Here is a 23,423-nt window from a genome sequence, read left to right as displayed (position 1 = left end):
CCATTTGATCCAGCAATCTCACTACTGGGTATCTACCCAAAGGAAAACTGTATCAAAAAAAAAAACCTGCATATGTATGTTTATCACAGCAAAATTCACAATTGCCAGATGTGGAACCAACCTAAGTACCCATCAACCGATGAGTGAATTAAAAAAATACACCATGGAATACTACTCAGCCATAAAAAAGAATGAAATAATATCTATTGAAGCAACGTGGATGGAGATGGAGGCCATTATTCTGAAGTAATTCAGGAATGAAAAACCAAATACCATATGTTCTTAGTTGTAATTAGGAGCTAAGTTATGGGTATGCAAAGGCATACAGAGAGGAATAATGGACACTGGAGACTCAGAAAGGGGGATGATGGGAGAGGGATGAGAGCTTTTTTAAAAACTACACAATGTAGTAGGGTACAATGTACACTATTCGGGTGGCACGTGCACTAAAATCTCAGACTTCACCACTACACAATTCATTCATGCAGCCAAAAATCACCTGTTCCCTTAAAGTCGGTGAAATAAAAGGTAATTAAAGAACATATTATTTTTTTTAAAAAATACATGGTTTTATAAAAGCTAGAAGACATTTGAAAAACCTTAATTACTAAAGCCATGAGAATTTTTTTTAATTTTTAAAACAACTGATTCCAAGTCAACCCTGGCCTAAGAAGTAGAGTTCCTATAATACATGTTATTATGTCAAAAGTAAATATTTAGAAAATCGTACAAATGTTCAAGTATAGAGTGAAAAAAGACTAAAGAACGTCCTGTTACCAACAACTAAGATATATATATATATATATATTTGTGTGTATGTGATTTTTTTTAGCAGAAAACCTACCAGTTACACACTGTAATACAAAAAACTATTGAAACTAAGAACTTATAAAGTTTAAAAAGTAGCGGACAGAAAAAAATTCTGTATGTTACAGTATGACTGGCAGCCTGATTACTGCCTGGAAGCAGTAGTGAGAAAGAAATGTGAACTAAAAAACTTGAAAATTTTAAGAAATACCTCTAGCTTGGATAGAAAAATTTGATTTGCCATGTCCTACAAAAGTTGAGGAAAAATATCCCGAGCACAGAGGCTTCAAAACCTAGGCAGAGGCATCAACAGGATCTGCCAACTTCTAAGTCCCTATACTGAGTTGAGGGAAGGATCTGAAGCCCACAGACATGTACTGTACCCTCAGCAGTATGAAATGAGACTGGTATTGGACATTTAACGCAATCTAAGGAGATGGGAAAGCATAGGGCCACAGAAGGGCAAAAGCAAAGTCTTGACCTAGGTATCCAAATTAAGCCTGAGCAAGACAAAAAGAAATGCCCATACAATCATATAAACAGTTTCTTGTAACACAGAACAACCTAATAAGAACATGCATCTAATGAAACAAAAGCCCAAAGATGAAAAGACAAAACAGGTAAATTGAAAAGAAAGGCTTCAGCGTTAAGGAAACCAATTAAGAAGAACAATGAATTTGAAAGAAAAAAAAAAAAGCAAGGAAAAGAAGCAAAGACTTAAACAAATGGCAAGGAGAAAAATCTTAAGGTAACAAGAGTATATTGAGGAGGCTAAGGTGGGTGGATCACTTGAGACCAGGAGTGTGAGACCAGCCTGGACAACATAGCAAAACCTCATCTCTACAAAAAAAAATACAAGAATTAGCCAGGCATGGTGGCACACACCTGTTGTCCCAGCTACTCAGGAGGCTAAAGCGGGAAGATCAACTGAGCCCACGAGGTCGAGGCTGCAGTGAGCTGTGATCAAGCCACTGCACTCCAGCCTGGCTGAAAGAGTGAGACCCTGTATCAAAAAAAAAAAAAGTATCCAGGAGAAAAAAAAGACAAAGATATCGAATTAGAAAGAAAATGTAGGACAAAGGCTGAACAGAAAGATAATTAGTATCCCTGAAGTAGAATAACTAATTAAATGGAAGAGAAAAGGCAGGAGGACATAATAGAAAATATCCCTAAAATAAAGGTGAAAAAAAATCTATGGAGGGAAAGAAAAAATATATCAAATCACAGACGCAAATACGTATCCTATTTAAGTTAATGAAATACCAAGGATAAAGAAATAATTCTCCAGAAATACAAGTAGAGAAAAAAAATCACCTTTAAAAAATTTTTTAAACTTGGAATACACAAAGGAAATAACTCGATAACCTTCCAAAGAAATGCTGGAGCCTCTGGGGATAACTTAATCCTATAAGAATCACATTAATTTTACAATTAAAAATTTATTCTAAATTCACCACTTCCATTCCACAATTCTAGTTCTTATGCTCATCATTTCTTCCTGTACTACTACCAAGGATTCCTACATTTATGTCAAGATTCCAACCTTACTTCTATTCAAACTGTCAGCAGTTATCTTCTTAAAGCACAGATCTGGATCACGTCATTCTACTGATTAAAAACCATCTGTGAGACCAGGAACAACAAAATAAAACCCAAAACTCATTGTACAGGGAGCAAGCTACTCTATTTGGTTCTACCTTATCCTTGTTATATACTTAAGCCAAGATACGTTATTTGTCATTCCCCAAAATCCATCCTATATTTTCTAACTTCTATGCCTTTGCTAAAGACCCCTTGGAAGATTCTATCCTCAAAGTCCAAAATCACCACATCCACCAACGTTTCCAGTTAAAATTAATCTTACATCATTCTCTATTCTCTTCACAGCAATAATATAGCTGAGTTTGTCTTCTAATTGTGTGCATGTTTATTTGACCCACAGGAAAGTAAACCTGCTGAGAACATAAACTAAGTCTTATATACTGTACTTTGAGGCCAGCTACAGGACTACAAATTTAATAGATCCTCAACTTTTAAGTAAATTCATAATCTCTTAATGTAAATTAATTCAACAGTAAGGAAAGACTAAAAAAGAACTTTGTTTTGTGGACCTGTGATTGACTGGTAATAGCTCCCTTGGGCAATATGTTGAAAACGATTCCGAGGCCGGGCACAGTGGCTCACACCTGTAATCTCAACAGTTTGGGAAGCTGAGGCGAAAGGATCGCTTGAGCTCAGGAGCAGAAGACCATACTGAGCAACATAGTGAGACCTCATCTCTACTAAAAATTTAACATTAAAATTTTTAAAAAACAAAAAGGATGCTGAGGTCAAATCTAGCTTCTGAAGTAGTGACATGATCAAGCAGCAATGTTTGCCAGGAGCAGAGCAAGGGACAGTGGCAATATCCATGCCAGACAACTGTCTTCCTCATTTTTGATAATAGTCTTTTCCACAAAACATACTACCACACCCACAACCACTTTCGGTATAAACATTAAGAAAACTGGTATTGATATTACATATTAGGGTCATTTTGCAAATCAGTAAATAATACATGTTAAAGATTAAAGAGCCTGTGAGTCAGAAAGGCTTTAACATTTCCCCGCCTGTCACAAGTAGACTACGGAAAGAAAATTATATTCTTTCCTTTCTCTATGCCTCTATTTTCCTGCCTAAGATGAGGATAATAGATGTTATCTCCCAAGAGCATCTTCAGTATTAATAACTTAGAGGCACAAGATGAGCACACAAGAGAGACACACTGTTACTGGTGTTTGTGGTTCCACCAGTTTGTGGGGGAAAAGAATAATGTTAGAACCTGAATGTGCTATTCTCTATGAAGAATAATGATTTCTAAATGTACAAATAATTGCAACACAAATCACATCAACCATCTTGAACTTTGGTCTTAAGATAAACTAGTCTGACAGCTCCACTATGAAGTTTACGTTACAAATATTATCACTTCATTTGTTGATGAGCTACCATCTGTCTTTAAAAGTTCATGAAATTTTCCCTTATATTTGCTTATAATTTTGAAATAAAATAGACATTGTGAGTCTGCTTCATTTCGGTAGCCATGCTGTCTTTGATGCACTTTACCTAAACTGTAATCTGTTAGGTGTCTAAAAAATCCATTCATTAACAATTTGAAAAAATATACATTGCCTACATCATCTAATGATATAATCTCTGAGACACTTTAATACCATCTGTGAGCTTTAATTTAGTGGTGAACTAAGACTAATATCTGGACCAGTGCTTGAAAATGTCAGTTTTTTTTTAGTTTCTGTAAGAATAATTTTTTAAAGTATAGCAAATTTACAGTATTGGTATTTAATATTTAAAAATTTTTTTTCAGGCCGGGCGTGGTGACTCACGCCTAGAATCCCAGCACTCTGGGCAGCTGAAGCAGGTAGATCACCTGAGGTCAGGAATTCGAGACCAGCCTGGCCAATATGGTGAAACCCTGTCTCTGCCAAAAATACAAAAATTAGCCAGGCATGGTGGCACACACCTGTAATCTGAGCTACTCGGGAGGCTGAGGCACAATAATCACTTGAACTCGGGAGGCAGAGGTTGCAGTGAGCCGAGATCGCACCACTGCACTACAGCCTGGACAAAAGAGCCAGACTCCGTCTCAAAAAAAAAAAAACAAAAAAAAATTCAAAAATACTTATTAATGCCTTTTTTTAAAACTGTAAATCAAGCTTCTCGCTTTTAAAAGAAATCCACAATTGGATAAGGGAAAAGCAGCAGCAAATATTATTAAGCACTTACATGATAGGTACCATGCTTACCACTTCATACTTTTTGTTTAATCTTCATAACATTATAATGTAGTAGATTTCTTCCCATCTTAAATAGCTAAAACCAAGATTCAGAGAGGCTAATATACTTGTCCAAAGTCACAAATTCATAAACTGTCAAAGAGGATTCGGGTTCAAGTTTACCTGATTCCAGGGCCAATGAAAACTGCCTTCATGACAAAGGAATGAAATACAGTCAGTGAGCCAAGCAATGATGTTACAGTCAATAATGGACTACATTTACAACGATGGTCCCATGAGATTACAGTGGAGCTGAAAAATTCCTATAGCCTAGTGACATGCTAGCCATTGTAACATTGTAATGCAATTACTTTATTTTTTACATATTTATTGTATCCTGTTTGTACAGAGTTTATAAAGTCTATACTAGTGTGCAATGATGTCTTAGGCCTTCACATTCACTCACCACTCACTAACTCATCCAGAGCAACTTTCAGTCCTGTAAGCTCCATTCAAGTGCCCCATACTGGTATACCATTTTTTCTCTTTTATATAGTATTTTTATTGTACCTTTTCTATGTTTACATAACTTTAGATAAACAATTCCTTACCACTGTGTTACAACTGCCTACAGTATTCAATACAGTAATATGCTATACAGGTTTGTAGCCTATAAGCAAGATAGTATACCATATAGCCTTGGTGTGTAGTAGGCTATACCATCTGCATCTGTGTAAGTATACTCTATGATGTTCACAGAACAACAATGGCCTAAAGAGGCATTTCTCAGAACAGATCCCCTTCGTTAAGCGATGCTGCCTGTATTCTGAGAAGCCTACTAACAGCAAGGGACAAGAATGAAGGAAGGGACTGAATGGCTAATGTCAGAGGAAAAGCATAAAGACTGCAAAGGACCTAGATATTAATTACAGAAATTTAGCAGAAGAACAGTAAGAGCTGTCACTTTTCCAAACTCCTTTCATATCCATTAACTCATTATCTGAGGAACCACTCACTCACTGTCTTTTTTTAGTTTTTCAAATAGTTTTTTAGAAGGTATAAATTGTCTGCATTTTAGGGGTTTAAACAGACATAAACTCACTACTAAGTACAAGAGCAATTAACTGAACAACAATACTGATGACTACTACACACGTATAAGCAGTTACTTCGGAAATCTGCTTTCAAGTTCAGACAACTAGATCAGAATTTAAAGTAATTTTTTTTAACCTTGTGTTACTCAACTACTTCTTTCATATCCCCTTTTCCCATTTTTTCCTGGCTGTCATCTGTGGCATAAGCTGATTCAAAGGCTTGATTATAGCAATTAAATAAGCGGCCAGGCATGGTGGCTCACACCTGTAATCCCAGCACTTTGGGAGGCCAAGGCGGGTGGATCACCTGAGGTCAGGAGTTTGAGACCAGCCTGGCCAACATGGTAAAACCCCATCTCTACTAAAAATACAAAAAAAAAAAAAAAAAAATTAGCTGGGCGTGGTGGCAGCCGCCTGTAATTCTAGCTACTTGGGAGGCTGAGGCTAGAGCATTGCTTGAACCCGGGAGGCAGAGGTTGCAGTGACCGGAGATTGCGCCATTGCGCTCCAGCCTCGGTGACAAGAGTGAAACTCCGTCTCAAAAATAAAATAAAATAAATTAAAATAAAATAAAATACCAATTAAATAAGCAAAAATGACAACTTTAGCCAAAGTAAAGGTTTAAAATGGTGCACTTACTTCCAGATTCTTCAAAGTTTTAAAGAGGACATGCCATGCTCAACACAAAGCCTCTTTATTGTATCAATATGACCTTTCTGTGCTCCAGCTACAACTTCATTTTCACTCACAATTTATGGAGTTCATAGTAACTTGTAAAAGTTAAGCTCAAAAGGAATTTGTGGTTTAAGAACATTAAATAAGGTTATTATGCAGATCCAATGTACATTACTTCCTGAAATTTAAACTTAAAAGAACAAAAATACTAACAAGAGGAACCAGAAGTTCCCCTGGCCAAACCATAAAAATTTCTCCCTCCAAATTTTACCAGTTGGTACAGGAACACAAAACTCAAATACCTGTGGGGCATGCAAATGTCATTAATGTGCAGAGGGCTAGGAAAAGATGACACATGCCAAACTATGTCAATATTGACCCATATACTGCCTTTTAAAATAGTAGACAAGTATAACAATTAAGTACAGACATTTTACAAACACCAGGTCAAATCACAACAAGCAAACATTTAACATTTCAGTCCATATAGGATCTGCTTGAGCAAAGTTCCCTATATTAAATTAAATGGGCAGTAGGGACAGGGCCATAGGAGATCCAGCATCAGGAAGAACAGTAACAGGAGTAACATTAACATGGATGGAAGACTACTAGGCCATAAATTCACTTAATGGCACATACTGGGTTTGATTCACCAGAATACACTACTCAAGCCCCAGCTTGCTCAGTATATGACAAACAGTAAATACCTAAACACTAAACATTTTGTAAAGATCTACATACATTAGAATTATAGTTTCATAGAAAAATGTTAGTGAGGCCAGGCACGGTGGCTCACGTCTGTAATCCCAGCACTTTGGGAGGCCGAGGTGGGCAGATCACCTGAGGTCGGGAGTTCAAGACCAGCCTGACCAATGTGGAGAAACCCTGTCTCTACTCAAAATACAAAATTAGCCAGGCATTGTGGCGCATGCCTGTAATCCCAGCTACTCGGGAGGCTGAGGCAGGAGAATCCAAAAATCCAAAAGGCAGAGGTTGCAGTGAGGTGAGATTGCGCCACTGCACTCTAGCCTGGGCAACAAGAGCGAAACTCCATCTCAAAAAAAAAAAAGAAAAATGCTAGTGGTAGTTTCTACATAATAGAATACAACACGGTAATGAAGACCTAATTATTGCTATATGCAACAATACAGATAAAACTAACAGGATCCTTTAAACAAGAGAATCCAGAGACTTGAGGATAAATATAGTGTGATTCCATTTATATGAAGGTCAGATTTCCATTTTCGATGTAAAAGGCTGCAATTAATATCACTCCTACCTAAAAACCTGGAAGAGCCAGATAATCTTCAAAATCATAACCTTTCATAAGCCCATCAGAAAGCTGTTATTGTAAGGCAAGCAAGTCAACCAAATTCCAAAGGGAGACAAGCCCCTCCCAGGAGGGACGGGACATTTAACAGTTTCACTTTCGGCTGAGCATAAAAGACAGAAATGACCACCATAAAAAGGAGTAATAAGCTAACATTTTAATGTCTGCTTAAAAGCCAAATGTGGACTAGCACAACAGCAAGCTCTTCCTCATGGGCCTCAATGTAGCATTCAAGAGAAACATATAAGAAAGCCCCCTCTTAATGGCACAGGCATGCAGGAGGTGATTAAAGGCTGCACTGGAACAAACACAAACCCTCTCACTTCCCCGCCTCCTTCTGTCCTCTGAAGCAAAAGCCTTAAACTGCTGGGGAAGCAGCAGCAAGACTTCTCACCCAGGGGCACAGGAAAAAATCCAGTGCATGTGGAGGAAACAGAATGGAATGGGAGAAATGTTCAGTTGATCCATTTATGTGAGAGTAAGGTCAAGAACTGATTAAAGTAATTATGATAACGTGTTAGAATACAGTAGTGGTTCCACAGTGCTTGTGTGTATCAGAATCACCCGGAAGACTTCATTAAAACAAGATCTCTGGACTCCACTCCCAGAGTTTCTGAACCAACATATCAAAGGTAAGGCCTTAGGAAAAAGTATTTTTAACAAGTTTCCAGGTGATGTTGATTCTGCCGATCTGGAATTCATACGTTGGAAATCCCTGGGACAGAGACTAACTCTGCAAGAGGGGGCTAACTGAAAAGGGGACGACTGAGACGTTGGCAACTTGATCTGGATGGTGTAAAATTCACCAAGAGCACATCATTTAAGATTTACGTATTTTATTGCATGTAAGTTATACTTCATTTTTTAAAGCTTCTCTTAAAAAATTAAAAGCCTCAAACTGCTTCTACTCCTATAAATAGTAAAAATAAGCCTTATTGCGAAGACAACTTATTCTACAAGTTGATAAAAGAAATAAGCATGTATCCTGCTCTTCTTGTATTTCAAAGTAACCAAAAAATTGATGGAAAATCTTCTTTATAGAAGAACCACAACTAACAAATACAGAAAAAAAGATAGAATCACAAAGTAAGAAAATCTGAAACACTCCATTAAATATCAAAACACCCCTCAAAAAAGGGAGAGTGACAGTTAAAACTGAAACTATTAAAAGGTAAGTGGTAAATAACACCAGGGATTAATTATGCTGTTTTCTCTACACATGATGTTTGAAAACATCCATATATAACTTCCATTTAAAAAAGTAAACCCCAGCCAGGCACAGTGGCTCACACCTGTCATCCCAGCACTTTAGGTGGTTGAGACAGGTGATCACCTGAGGTCAGGAGTTCCAGACCAGCCTGGCCAAGATGGTGAAACCCCATCTCTACTAAAAATACAAAAATCAGCTGGGTGTGGTGGCGGGTGCCTATAATCCCAGCTACTTGGGAGGCTGAGGTAGGAGAATCACTTGAACTCGGGAGGCGGAAGTTGCAGTGAGCTGAGATTGCACCACTGCACTCCAGCCTGGACAACAGAGTGAGACTCCGTCTCAGAAAAAAAAATAAAATAAAAATAAAAAAGTAAACCCCAAATAAGGATGCTTTCATCAGGGAAAGAGATAGGAAATAAATTTCAGCACATTCCACATTATCCTCCTTCTCTTAGCATTCATTTTCATTCTCTCTCAGGAGCACCTATATACCCCTATTCAGAGAACTCCCAAACCCTGGATCTCTACATTTAACTCCTCCTACAAAAGACAAAGGACTCTTGAATTAGCAAAATCATAAACTTCTAACTACCCTGACCAAGGCTGATCAGCAGTAGCATCAATAACACCTAGAAACTTGTTAAAAATAGATTTTCTAAGGCCTTACCTTAGATATAGTGCTCAGCAATTCTGTAGAGCCCAGAGATCTTGTTTTAATGAAGCCTTCCAAGTGATTCTGATACACACAAACACTGTGGAACCACTGCTCTATTTTAACCCCTATTATCGTAATTAGTTTAACCTGTTCTTGACCCGCCCCTCACATAAATCAACGAAACATTTTTTACATTCCATTCTGTTTCCCCCAGATACAATGGACCCTTCAGAGTTGCAGGTGCACCAGGGGGAGATAAATGAAGTCCCCTCCCAATTCCACAACTGTGTAAAATACTATTGATACAGTAATGCCTGAATTAACTCATCCTCGGGGAATTAAGTAATCCTTTGGACATAAAGCACTTTTTAAAAAGAAAAAAAAAAGTTGGGAAAAAAAAGTGTATGTCCTGAAAATTAGATGTTCCTGGTCTTGAGTCATTTCCAGTGGGAGAAGGTTACAGGAATCTTTCTGAAGAGCAAACTTCACTAAGCAAAGCAGGGTCCTAGGACCAGGAGACAGTAAATGCCTAGGTTCACAGGTCCCACATACAGAAACTCCTCTACTTTCAACTCATAAGCTTCTGTACATATGAACAAGGCAACCAACCAAAATGAAAGTTTCTCAGCAATGCCTGACACCAAAGGAAAATGTTAGTGATTATTTACAAAAAGAATTTATGAACAGCCTTTCAGAACTTAAAACTGTTTGTAAATAAATGAATTTCTGTACCTGAAAAGAGTGGAGATGGTGGAGGAGGGAATAGTTGAGGCAATCACATTACGTGTCTGTGTATAATTAATAAATATATATATACACGTGTGTGTGTGTGTGTGTGTGTGTGTGTATATATTTAGATAGGGTCTCACTGTCACCCAAGCCAGCATGCAGTGGTGCTATCACAGCTCACTGCAGCCTCAACTCCTGAGCTCAGGTGATCTTCCCACCTCAGCCTCCCAACACATATATATTTGAATTTAGACAAAGTAAAATTACTTTCCAGAGCTAGAGGAACATTAATGGTGTAGATGATTCCACCCCTCATTCCACTCTATAAAAATATACTTACAAAGTGAACATATAGGAAAAGACATGAATCTCTTTCTCCCTCAGTAAGTCTCAGTTTATACATGCTTGGCACAGTATGAGCAAATTACCAACAGTGATATACTACTATCTGAAAATGGGTATTTTTTGCAGAAGCCAACTCTCTGAACTGACCAACTCTTTGGTACTCAACCAAAGCTGCAAGAAAAGATAACCAGGTTAAACTTAAGCCACCATCTGGCTTCTCAACGGCAATTTTGACTATACGAGATTTTTAAACTCCATGCTAACTTTAGACCCTAACCTCACCCAAAATGTCCTATTTCATAGTTATCTATGTCTTCCAAACCACTGTAGGCAGGGGAAAACAGAGGTGAGCAACTCAAGAGGCATGTGTGTTCTTTACTGTCTAGATGGCTAAATTCCACCTAATGGGAAAGGAAAATCACACTTAAAATCATGCATTAAACCACATTCTCTTCTTCAACAGAACTACTATATGCTTTCCATAACACCATTATGTCACCCATAAAAGCATTATTTGTCTACTAAGTATTTACTGAACATCCATTATGTGCCAACAACTGCACAAGTTATTGTGGATACAGTTGTCACAGACAGATATGAACCTTGCACTCCTAGAGCTAATGGCCCAGCAAAGACTAGACATTTAAAAACACAAAAATATGGCCGAGCGCGGTGGCTCACGCCTGTAATCCCAGCACTTTGGGAGTCTGAGGCGGGCAAATCACGAGGTCAAGAGATCAAGACCATCCTGGCTAACACGGTGAAACCCCGTCTCTATTAAAAACACAAAAAAATTAGCCGGGCGAGGTGGCAGGCACCTGTAGTCCCAGCTATTCAGGAGGCTGAGGCAGGAGAATGGCATCAGCCCGGGAGGCGGAGCTTGCAGTGAGCCGAGATCACACCACTTCATTCCAGCCAGGGCGACAGAGAGAGACTCCGTCTCAAAAAAAAAAAAAAACAAAAAAACACAAAAATATAATAAATGTCATAAAAAAGAAATATGAGGCCATACACTGGGAAGCAAGTCCAATGGAGGGAAAAGGGAGCTAGGGAATTTTCAAGGTTTCTATGGACGGTGTAGTTAGTCATCAGCCCCAATTATTCGACTAATTGTAAAGGTTTATGCCTGACTTGTTGGGAGTTCTGGGGTTCACAGACACGTGTTTACATATATAGTCTTGTGTCTGAAATGCACTACCCCTCACCCTTCACACATTCTTCATGGTATCAAACCGTCTTTGCAGAAGCCAAACCCACCAGCCTCAGATGTGGGCTCTCATTTCTTGTCAACACACCAAGTAATGCCCCTCAGACACTCAAAGTTTATTTTCCCTCCACTGGAAGCCAAGTTCTTTGAGAACACAGACTGACTTTCAATCATCTGCTGCCTCAGTCAAGCCCTAAGACATAGGCTGGCACCTAACTGGTTTTTTACAAATGTAGGTTAAAACCAAGAATAAACAGCATATTCCTTAACACTGTCTTGCTAGGTATTTTACTAATTTTTACCTCAAATTTACATTATCAGCACATCTATATGTATATACACACACACACATAATGTATAACAGCTTATCACACAATTGGCAGTATATTTCAATTAATATCTGAGGTCCTATAGAACTGGTTTATAAGCTCCTATTCATAGGTTCCTGTTTACATAAGTAAAACAGGTACTAATGCATGATATTGATTTTTTTCCACCTCTCCACAAACTATATTGGGTTACTAACCCTAATGAAGAAACCAACCTCTTCCCTGATAGCTTCCTTCTTAATAATGTATTCTAATTTAGAATCTCAATCTCTACGCATCTCCATGACACCTACTTGTTTCATTTTTTTGAAGAAGGAACTTAAAACTTTTGGCATAAAACATTTTTTTAAAAAAATACTAAATTACAAAAGAAATAGAGTATGGCGCAATTTTAGTCTCAGTATGACTGTGCTCTTCAAATACTGGCTCCCTGTAAGATTTAGTTACAAAATGTTTTAGATAATTGCTCACACAACTCTTAATAGCAACTAGGACACCCATACCTTAACATTTTTTAAAAGTAAAAATCCTTAAAATAGTTAACAGCATTTAACCAATCCCGAGTACCGACACTGAGAATCTGCTTGATTTGCCAAATACCAAAGTGACTAAAGTTAGGTGCAATGTTTGCCTCTATAAATTAATTATAATGACCATCAAATATCTCATTGTGCTTAGGACTAACAGAACTCAACTTCTTCCTTTGTAGAGAGGCCACACTTAATCCACTGCAAACCTCCACCTCAGATTAATACAATACCTTTTTTTTTTTTTTTTTTTTTGAGACAGTTTCGCTCTTGTCACCCAGGCTGGAGTGCAATGGCATGATCTTGGCTCACTGCAACCTCTACCTCCCAGGTTCAAGTGATTCTCCTGCCTCAGCCTCCCAAGTAACTGTGATTACAGGAGCCCGCCACCACATCCAGCTAATTTTTGTATTTTTAGTAGAGACAGGGTTTCACCATGGTGGCCACGCTGGTCTCAAACTCCTGACCTCAGGTGATCCATCCACCTCAGCCTCCAAAAGTGCTGGGATTACAGGCGTGAGCCACGGTGCCCAGCCACAACACTTTTTTATAAAGTAACTATAAGACAAGATCCTGAAAAGTAAAGAAGGTACATACAGTACTTGCCATAAGCAGCTTATGATCTGGTAAAGGAAGAAATGCTTTCATTACACCAATGACTTAAAATACATTCATTTAGTTATTAAACATTTATTGAAAGCCTATCATGAATCAGGCTCTAAGATAGAGGCTGTGGATAAAATAAGACCTTCCAATATAAGGGAAAAGACATGTAGACAAGAGTAGACAAGAGAAGGGGAATGAAGTACTATAACTGCTAGAGCAGAGTATATGGGGTAGCACATGGGGGAACAAAAAAGAAAGTGCTTAACTGGGAGAGAGGGATAACATAAATGGCTTCGCAGAGGAGGCAATGCTTGAGCTGAGTTTCAAAAGATAAATGGTAAATAGAAATAAAGACACTGAATGTGAAAAAACAATACAGCCTAAGAGCATAAACAAAAACATAGAACCAGCATGACACATTCAGAAAACTGTTGTTGGCTGAATAATGGTAGTGAACAGGGTTTCAGAAATGCATAAGAAGAAAGGAAGAATAGTGGAAAAAATACAGCCTACAGAGTGGCTTATGTGCCATACTAAGAAGTTTGGACTTTACTATGGGCAATTAGGAAACTAAAGGGTTTTAAACCATTAAAAAAAAAGATCTGACCTGAATTTTGAAAAGTCACTTTGATTTAAGTATGCAGGAGATGGGTTAAGAAGGGGAGATGGGTTAAGAGGTTATTTACAACATGAGAAAGACAACAAAGATTGTAGCAAAAAGGTACAAAAGATATCAGCAATATTAAATCTAAAGAATTTTTGTCACAATAATGGGCACAAAATGAGAACATAATATTTAGCAAATAAATGGATGAGTGATTGATTAGATGTGGGAGATAAGAGGAAAGAGCTCAAAATTCTGGGCTTGTCTGACTGGACATGATGTTTTTCCCCAGACATAATGTTTGCCTTTCATGGAGGGCAAACATTATGTCTGGGGAAAAACATCACAAACTTAGCACATCAAGCTAACTTTGAGGTGCATATCTAGAGAGCATACGCAAGGGTGTTTACCGGTCAAAGAAGTCTGAAATGCAAGGGCAAAATCTGAAAGGAAGATGATGATTTGGGAATTATCAGTACAGGAATGATGGTCAAATTTCCCACCAAAAACAAGTGAGGTCACCTGGAGAAGATGTACAACAAGGAGAGAAAGGCACAGTCCTGGTATCACCAACACTTAAAAAATGGATGGGGGGAAGCGGGGCGGGGGGCGGGGGGTGGCGCAGAGAACGTATGATCCAAGAGTAAAGAAGAGAAATAAAAAAGTAATTTGCAAGAAACTTTGAAGATAACAAGCAGTAGTGTCAAATTCCACATATAAGTAAACTAACAACCAAAAAGAATAATTGGGCTTGGTAGTTTACAAATTTGGTCACCTTTGCCAAAGCAGTTTCAGAAGACAAGATGAGGACAGAAACCTGACTACAGCAGGTTCAAGAATAAAGAGATAAACAGTCAGGAAACATACTCTATTCTTTCAAACAAACCCTGTTTAAAAAAAAAAAAAAAGTAACTTGAGACAACATAGAGGCAATCTTGTTTTTTTTGTTTTTTGTTTGAGATAGAGTCTCCCTCTGTCACCCACCCAGGCAGGAGTGAAGTAGTGCAAACACAGCTCACCGCAGCCTCGACCTCCTGGGCTCAAGCAACCCTCCCGCCTCAGCCTTCCCAGTAGCTGGGACTACAGGTGTGTGCAACCACACCTGGCTAATTTTTGTATTTTTTGTAAAGAACGGGTTTCTGCCACATTGTCCAGGCTGGTCTCGAACTCCAGAGCACAAGTAATCCACCCGCCTCAGCCTCCCAAAATGCTGGGATTACAGGCATGAGCCACCATGCCTGGCCTGGGTTTTTTTGTTTGTTTGTTTGTTTGTTTGTTTGTTTGTTTTTTATTTTGTACCCTCTTTTCTGCAGGAAAAGAGCTCAAAGAGGAGGTTAAAAATAAAGAAAATAGTGGCGACAATATTTGGAACAAGATCCCACCATCAGATCAAGGTGGGCTTCCAGTCCCATTAGGAGACTGAAAATGCTAAAGGGGAAAACAAGGCAGAAGTTCTGATTTACAGCTAAGTCCAGAAGAAAGTGGCAGCTTGATGGGAATGGTAAACATTGTGCCTGTGGTAGCCATGCTAATTGCAGGCCCCATTCACCCACCTAAGTCAGGATTGGCTAAACCTGAAGGGTGTGGAAATCACACCTGCAGCTGAATGGGGCTGCAGGAAGTAGGGACTAGGTCTTAACTAAACGTTATGAGCAAACTCAACCAACAAAAGCATACAGAACTTGAGCAATACAAGTAATTTCAAAAACATAAGCATAATGAAAATATCTACAACATATACTCAACAGCCTAATTAAAGACTCATTTTTTTTAATACTCAGCATCTAGCACAGAGCCTGGCATATAACAGATGTTAGTACATACAAATGAATAATGTCCTGGGGCTGGCTCAGGCTGCTATCTCAAGAGACAGGAACACCCGTGGAAGACAGGCTATACAGGATCTCCATGACCGAGGCAAGAAACTGTCCTTCCTATGCAACTAGAGGGTGGAAAGGCTTAACCGTCCCTGCTGAAAACAAAAGAGGAGAACATGACTGTCAGGGCCCTTAATGATAACTAATTTTTACCAAGTAGGTGTATGTGTAGCACTGTGCTATTCACTTATAAGAACTGTATCTTAGGCTGGGCGCGGTGGCTCACGCCTGTAATCCCAGCACTTTGGGAGGCCAAGGCAGGTGGATCACCTGAGGTCAGGAGTTCGAGACCAGCCTGGCCAACACGGTAAAACCCTATCTGTACTAAAAATACAAAAATTAGCCAGGTGTGGGGGGCACATGCCTGTAATCCCAGCTACTTGGGAGGCTGAGGCATAAGAGTCAATTGAACCTAAAAGGCGGAGGTTGCAGTGAGCCGAGATTGTACCACTGCAATCCAGCCTGGGTGACAGAGACTCTGTCTCCAAAAAAAAAAGAATTATCGCATCTTAACCTTAACCTCCTACCTTAACAACTACTAGATAGGTATATTTATTCCCATTTCACAGATGAAGAAATAGCTTTAGAAAAGTTAAGTAATTTGTCCAAGTTCACATAGAGAGTCAGGAATCAGGACCACTGAATCTGTCAGTGGCACTTAATATGGTAAGAGGAGGTGGTGGCGGCGGCAGTGGTGGTGGTGGTGATAGGTACTCTTTGAAATATAAAGACACTACCAACAAACTTTTATATATACAGAAACCTTGCCCACTCACCGAGAAGACTGCTCCCCACCCCCGTCATTCTTCCTACTCCCCGAGAGCTTCTCCAATAACTAGCAGGCCTGAGGAGACACTGCCACCTAATGGCCAGTGCCATGAACTATGTCTTGTGGCCCTGTTCCCACACCTCACCTTGGCTCCTCTACCTTCAAGATTGAGCCTCAGAAGGGTTGTATGGACACCAATAACCTATTTTTTTTTTTTTTTTTTTTGAGACGGAGTCTTCCTCTGTCGCCAGGCTGGAGTGCAGTGACGCAATCTTGGCTCACTGCAACCTCCGCCTCCTGAGTTCAAGCAATTCTCCTGCCTCAGCCTCCCGAGTAGCTGGGACTATAGGCGTGTGCCACCACACCCAGCTAATTTTTTTTTATATTTTTAGTAGAGACAGGGTTTCACCATGTTGGCCAGGATGGTCTCGATCTCCTGACCTCGTGATCCGCCTGCCTCGGCCTCCCAAAGTGCTGGGATTACAGGCGTGAGCCACCGCGGCCAGCCTACAAGTCACCATTTTGCCTATCTTGCTCTCATGAGTGATCCATCCCACACAATCTCTTATTCTGGCACTATCCATAGAACACTGTACCAAAAGAAATGTTCTCCACCTGCCCTTACCCAATACATATATCTGCCCCGTCAATACAGTAGCCACTAGCCAAATGTGGCTATTATTACAATGTGATAAGGCCACAAAATAAGCATTCTTTAACTACATTAAAAGAAATACAGTCTTAATGCAGACTACGGAAATCTCACTTAATTCTAGTTGGAATGACATTTCCAAGCATTATATTTTTTCCTTTCTTATTAAACTAATTATAAAATACTCTATATTTTAAAACTTCTGGGCCAGGCATGGTGGCTCATGCCTATAGTCCAAGCTATTCGGAAGGCTGCAGTGGGAGGATCACTTAAGCCCAGGAGTTCCAGTCCAGCCTGGGTAACACAGTGAGACCCAGTCTCTTAAATAAATAAATAAAGCCAGGCACGGTGGCACACCCGTAATCCCAGCATTTTGGGATTTTGGGAGGCCAAGGTGAGTGGCTCACTTGAGGCAAGGAGTTCTAGACCAGCCTGGCCAACAGGACGAAACCTCATCTCTACTAAAAATACAAAAATCAGCCAGACATGGTGGCAGATGCCTGTAATCCCAGCTACTCTGGACACTGAGGCACAAGAATCGCTTGAACCTGGGAGGTAGTGATCTGAGATCACACCACTGCACTCCAGCCAGGGTGACAGAGGAAGACTCTGTCTCAAAGGAAAAAAAAAAAAAAACAAAAAAACTTCTCCCTATAATTCCACCACCCTAACACAACTATACAACTATTCTCATTACTTCACGTACCCTTCTAAATTTCATCTACACACACAGAGTCAGCTATATTAACTATCTAGGTACAATTTAATGTTCTACTTTTAAAATATCATTGTTTTATAAATATATCCCACAGTTCTACAGTTATATTTGTTATTTTAAGGGCTACAATATATTACATTGAATTAATGTGCTATAAGTCATTTAATCACAGATGACTGGACCAAAGATTATAAGTATCTTTATCCTTCATTAACCACTTTTAGAGCTACCCTGGCAAAAGGGATACAAAGGAGGTAAGGGTAAAGAAACATGTCACATGATGAAAAGCTGAAGCACTTATAAATGGTTTAGCCTAACAAAGCCAAGAGCATACATGACGGTTGCTGTCAAATAGTTTAAGATACTATATGTAGGGTCAAAATAGTTTAAGTTGTGACAAACGGGCAGAACTAGGATCAATGAATAGAAATAAGAAAAGGGCAGTTTTCAGCCCAAAAACTAAAACTTTTCAAACTATCAAAATTATTCAACAAAGTAAACTACATAAAACACTAAGCTGTCCATCTGTGAAAGCATTAAAAAATAAGCTAGATAAGCACTTGACAGAGATAGTGCAGACTCTTAAATTGGTGGGAGGTAAGACTAGATAACCTCTCAGGTTTCCTCTCACTCAAATATTCAAATATTTATTAATCACCTAGCTAGTATAATCCTAGCAATGTGCTAGGTATACAAAAATGCACAGAACAGACCTGGTCCCTATGCATTTTGCACTTACAACCTAGTGTACGAAATAGAGAAAAAGAAAAAAAAAACAATTAAATAATTACAAATCATAAGTGCTATAAAGGAAAACGAAATGCTTTAGGAAAAATAACAAACTGGGCATCAAGTAAGGCCTCTCAGAGGGAGAATATTTTAAAGTTGTGGACTAAAGAAGAGTTAAGCTATGCAGAGAGTGCTCTGGCGCAGTGGAAAGCCATTTAATGTATAAACGAGCGTGATGCGATCTGATGTATTTTTTGTTATTATTATTACTTTTTGGAGACGGAATCTCGCTCTGTCACCCAGGCTGGAGTGCAGTGGCACAATATCGGCTCACTGCAACCTCCACTTCCCAGGTTCAAGCAATTCTCCTGCCTCAGCCTCCCAAGTAGCTGGGATTACAGGTGCCGCCACCATGCCTGGCTAATTTTTGTATTTTGAATAGAGATGGGGTTTCACCATGTTAGCCAGGCTGGTCTTGAACTCCTGACCTCAGGTGATCCGCCTGCCTGGGCCTCACAAAGTGCTGGGATTACAGGCGTGAGCCACTGCACCTGGCCGATCTGATTTATATTTCTAAAAGATCATTCTGGCTGTTACGTGGAGAATGAATAGGAAAGAAGAAAATGTAGAAGCAGGAAAAAATCAGGTAGGAAAGTCGGTAGGAGTCCAGATGAGAAACAATGATAGACTAGGCTGGTTGAAGTAGATGGATAGAAAGGTACAAACAAGTTTCTTTCTTTCTTTTTGAAACAAGGTCTCTGTCGTCCCACTCTGGAGTACAGTGGGGTGATCATAGTTCGCTGCAGCCTCGACTTCCTGGGCTCAAGCAGTCCTCTCATCTCAGCCTCCCTAGTAGCTGGGACTACAGGCACATGCCACCACACCCAGCTAACTTTTTAATTTTTGTAGATGGGGGTGGGGGGGGGGTGTGGTCTCACTATGTTGCCCAGGCTGGTCTTGAACTCCTGAGCTCAAGTGACCCTCCTGCCTCCCCAAGTGCTGGGATTATAGGCGTGAACCACTGCACCCAGCCAATAGATGGGTTTCAAGATATATAGGGGAGACAGAAACTACAGGACTCAGTGATGGGTTAAACTCAAAGGATAAAGTTAAAAGAGAAACCAAATAAGCTTCAGGTTTCTGGCTTGAACAATTAATGGGATTGTGCTGTCATTTTCTGCGACAGGAAAGTTTGCGGGAGGCATGGATGTGGATCAAAACAGGAATCCAACTTTAAGTCGCCATGATTGTCTTTAGACCCTTAATAGAAAGTTTCTACTAAAAATTACTCATGACTCATTCTTTGCTCTTTAAAAAGCAGTCTGTGGAAGGGGAAATACTATAAAGGTGACTGGGCCAATTGAAAAAAAAATTGGAATACAAATGGTAGATTAAACTATTGCGTCAATGTTAAATTTAGTAAAGTCCATACTGTACAATTTTTTTTTTAAATCACTATGACTGGGAAATACATGTTGAAGTATTTAGGAGATAAAGGGCCATAATATGCATAAAAACATATATATACCTATTCATATATACATATATATGAAAGAGAGCAAATGGTAAGAAAATGGCACAAAATATTAAGTAAATCTGGATAAAGAGTATTTAGATATTTTTTGTACTAATCTTGGTCTTGCAACATTTCTCTGAGTATAAAATTATTATTAAAAAAACCCAAAACTTTTTTTAAGACAGTCCCAGATTTCTCTTATTCACGCCAAATAATTCAAATTCCTTTAAACTCACCTCATATGTATCTCCCTCCTCAACCTACTCCATCATGTCTCATCCATTACACAGAGTAGTGGCCCCATCAGGGAGACAAGGAACATACACAACATACTCTTTATAAATAAATGGCATAAGAAGTGAGGATTGCCAAGAGGCTTCTTGCAATCTTCCATCTCCCATGAAGTAGCATGTGCTCTCTGAAATGTACTATGTCCTGATCTGTAACAGATGGCTGGATGATAGACTCCTTTCAGCTCTGGATCTACTCTTCTCATGTAATATATAGCAATAAATCTACCAAATTAGCATGATCATGTGATATCTGCAGATTAGATGTTCCTCCTACATATGCCCATGGTTTAGCTGGGTATCCCTAGGTATAGCAATTATTACACTATTTTATTTTTAAAATCATGTTTTCCTGTGTTCTACTTTCTCCACTAGACTGAGAGCTCCTTGAAGACAAGCAGCACAAAATATTTAGTTTTTTTTTTTTAATTCCTAAAGATTATTCTAATACATGGCTGGGTGCGGTGGCTCACGCCTGTAAACCCAGCACTTTGGGAGGCCAAGGTGGGCGGATCACCTGAGGTCAGGAGTTCAAGACCAGCCTGACCAACATAGAGAAACACCGCCTCTACTAAAAGTACAAAATTAGCCAGGCGAGGTGGTGCATGCCTGTAATCCCAACTACTCAGGAGGCTGAGGCAGAAGAATCGCTTGAACCCAGGAGGCAGAGGTTGCGGTGAGCCGAGATTGCGCCACTGCACTCTAGCCTGGGCAACAAGAGTGAAACTTCGCCTCAAAAAAGATTATTCTAATACATAAAAAGACACTTAATAAAAGCTATTGGGTGAAGAAATAAATATCACTGAAAAATCTTTCTTATGATTGCAGCTCTACTAAACATTACTTTTTTGCCCTTGGATACAGCAGTATGTAGAAAGTCTTACTCTAATTCAATAGCAAAGGAGACATAACTTCTAGGGGTTGCTGACAAACAAGTGAAAATGCCTATGACCTTATACACAATCCCAAAATCTTGTTTACTTCAATAATTATCATTATAATTTTATAAAATATGATTAATAAAAAGTAAAATATCTTGGGCCTGAGTCTCAACCGCACCTTAAAATTAAAGTACATTATATTTAACCCACAGTTCAATTGGTCAATACAACGTAAGGAACACTTCAGTGACAAGAAAACACGTCATAATCTAGACCTTTGTTCTCTATTATAAAATAATCTAAGTAAAATTATGTAAGGTAAGAACATTCAACTGAGTAAACAAATTAAAATCTAATCATTTTACTGGGAAAGGGCAGTTTTTCAAATGCCACAACGAAACTTGCCAAATAGAAGAGTATTCAACAAGAATGTACATAAAGTACTCCCAAAACAAAACTGTGTAAATAGACATGTATCTTTATCCAAAATGATTAGATGGTAACATTCAAAATGTCCCAGTACCAAATGTCAAAATACCAAATGCTTTTAAAGTATGTTTCTGAGTTGTATTAAGAGGAGGAAAATACAATGTTTCTTACTCAGCTAGGTATCCTGTCCATATTCTTGCTGTCAATTCTCCTAGTTCCCTTAAGATCTCCCCAACTCATGGAATACAATGCACGTGATAATTTGCAATAGTTCTCAAACCCATCCTGTCCTCTCCTCATTTCTTAATCTAGAATCTTACTAGCTAGTATTCTAGCACAGGCCTACTTAATTTTCCGCCTTCAGTTTCTTCCCCTTCTATCCATTTTTTACACTTTTCCTGAGATTAGTATTCAAAATTCTAATTCCGATCATGTCACTCTTCAATTTTAAAATCCTTCAATAACTCTCTGAAGTACAAATACCTAAAAACAGCAGCTGATATTTATTAAGTACTTGTGTGCCAGGTACAAATGTTACCTAATTTAAACCTCACAATCCTACAGTGTAGATATTTGTATTATTCTCATTTTGCACATTTAAGGAAATTGAAACTTAGGGAAATCACATATAGACACACAGCTAGTGAGTGCGTGCAGCTAAAATTACCCAAGCCTTCGAATTGCGGCTTTGGTATTCCTTTACAGCTGCTCCCTCTCACCACTAACCAACAAACCCTGCCTTCCAACCACACCAAACCACCTCAGGATCTGTAATCATAAGATGCTCTTTCAGGACTCCTTACCAAAGTGCACACTACTCCCCTGACTCAAAATGCCACTTGTCCACCATGGGAATTCTCTCCAAAGCATTCTTCCTTTCTTTCCCACCTTCCCTAGGGAAAATCCTCTGGACAGAATAACATAAGCCAAAACGATACACACATCCCACTATCAACTTCAAAATGCTATAATACAGAGTACTCAAATAGATTTTCCAAGGTAATGTCCATGTGACAATCTAATGCCAGCCTCATAAACCCCTAAATTCATCAGAGGTAAATAAAGATCAACAATAAAGAAACATATATTCAAAAGATAACATTAAAAAAGAAAAAAATAAAGCAACAGCAAAAACTAACAAAAAAAACTTCAATACTTTTGTAAAATATTCACGAAATATAAATTCAGATATTTTGAAATATGTGCAAAATACATTTAGAATGAGAGAATCTTAAGTTTTAAAGTAGAAAATACTGCAAATTTGGACTTTTCTTTGACGGCACAAATAAGACAAATCCTATCTAAGATCTACTATTAGCAAACCAAAAAAAATTTCAAGAGACTAAAGGGCTCTTCTATGACTATGTCTGGGGTCAAAAAATAATTCTTCAATACTAAACAGCTTGTGCTTATGAAACATATTAAATGATGCAAAGGTACAGTGATTATGTTACCACATCTCAAGCATCAGCATATTATGCCAGTATCTTCCAGGAACATGACACAGTGATATCAGGAGTTTCTCCTGGGTATTAACTGACAATTAAACAGCATCTTCACAGTACTAGTCAAATACATTAGGTTACAATTCCACACACAAATACTCAAATTTTGTCTATTCCAGTCTCAAGATCTTCCTGTAGTTAACTGCTCTTATACTGTCATGTGGAT

At 38.8% G+C, this 23,423-nt stretch overlaps 1 protein-coding gene across 9 annotated transcripts in view; it reads right to left on the bottom strand.

Annotated features, from left to right (window-relative positions):
- CCSER2 (coiled-coil serine rich protein 2) overlaps positions 1 to 23,423 on the bottom strand; it is a 180,856-nt gene that overhangs the window by 142,202 nt on the left and 15,231 nt on the right. For 2 of the 9 annotated variants that reach the window (XM_063710291.1, XM_063710290.1), the window contains exon 1: positions 15,716 to 15,858. The exons of the other annotated variants lie outside the window; for them this stretch is intronic. The gene's annotated coding sequence lies outside the window, so the exon portion shown is untranslated. Of the gene's footprint in view, positions 1 to 15,715; positions 15,859 to 23,423 lie in introns of those variants that run through there. 9 annotated transcript variants of the gene reach the window in all.

This window comes from Gorilla gorilla, chromosome 8 (genome assembly GCF_029281585.2).
Source record: "Gorilla gorilla gorilla isolate KB3781 chromosome 8, NHGRI_mGorGor1-v2.1_pri, whole genome shotgun sequence".
Taxonomy (NCBI): domain Eukaryota; kingdom Metazoa; phylum Chordata; class Mammalia; order Primates; family Hominidae; genus Gorilla; species Gorilla gorilla.
Note: the sequence above shows the minus strand (reverse complement) of the source record. Positions and strands in the feature narration are given on the sequence as shown.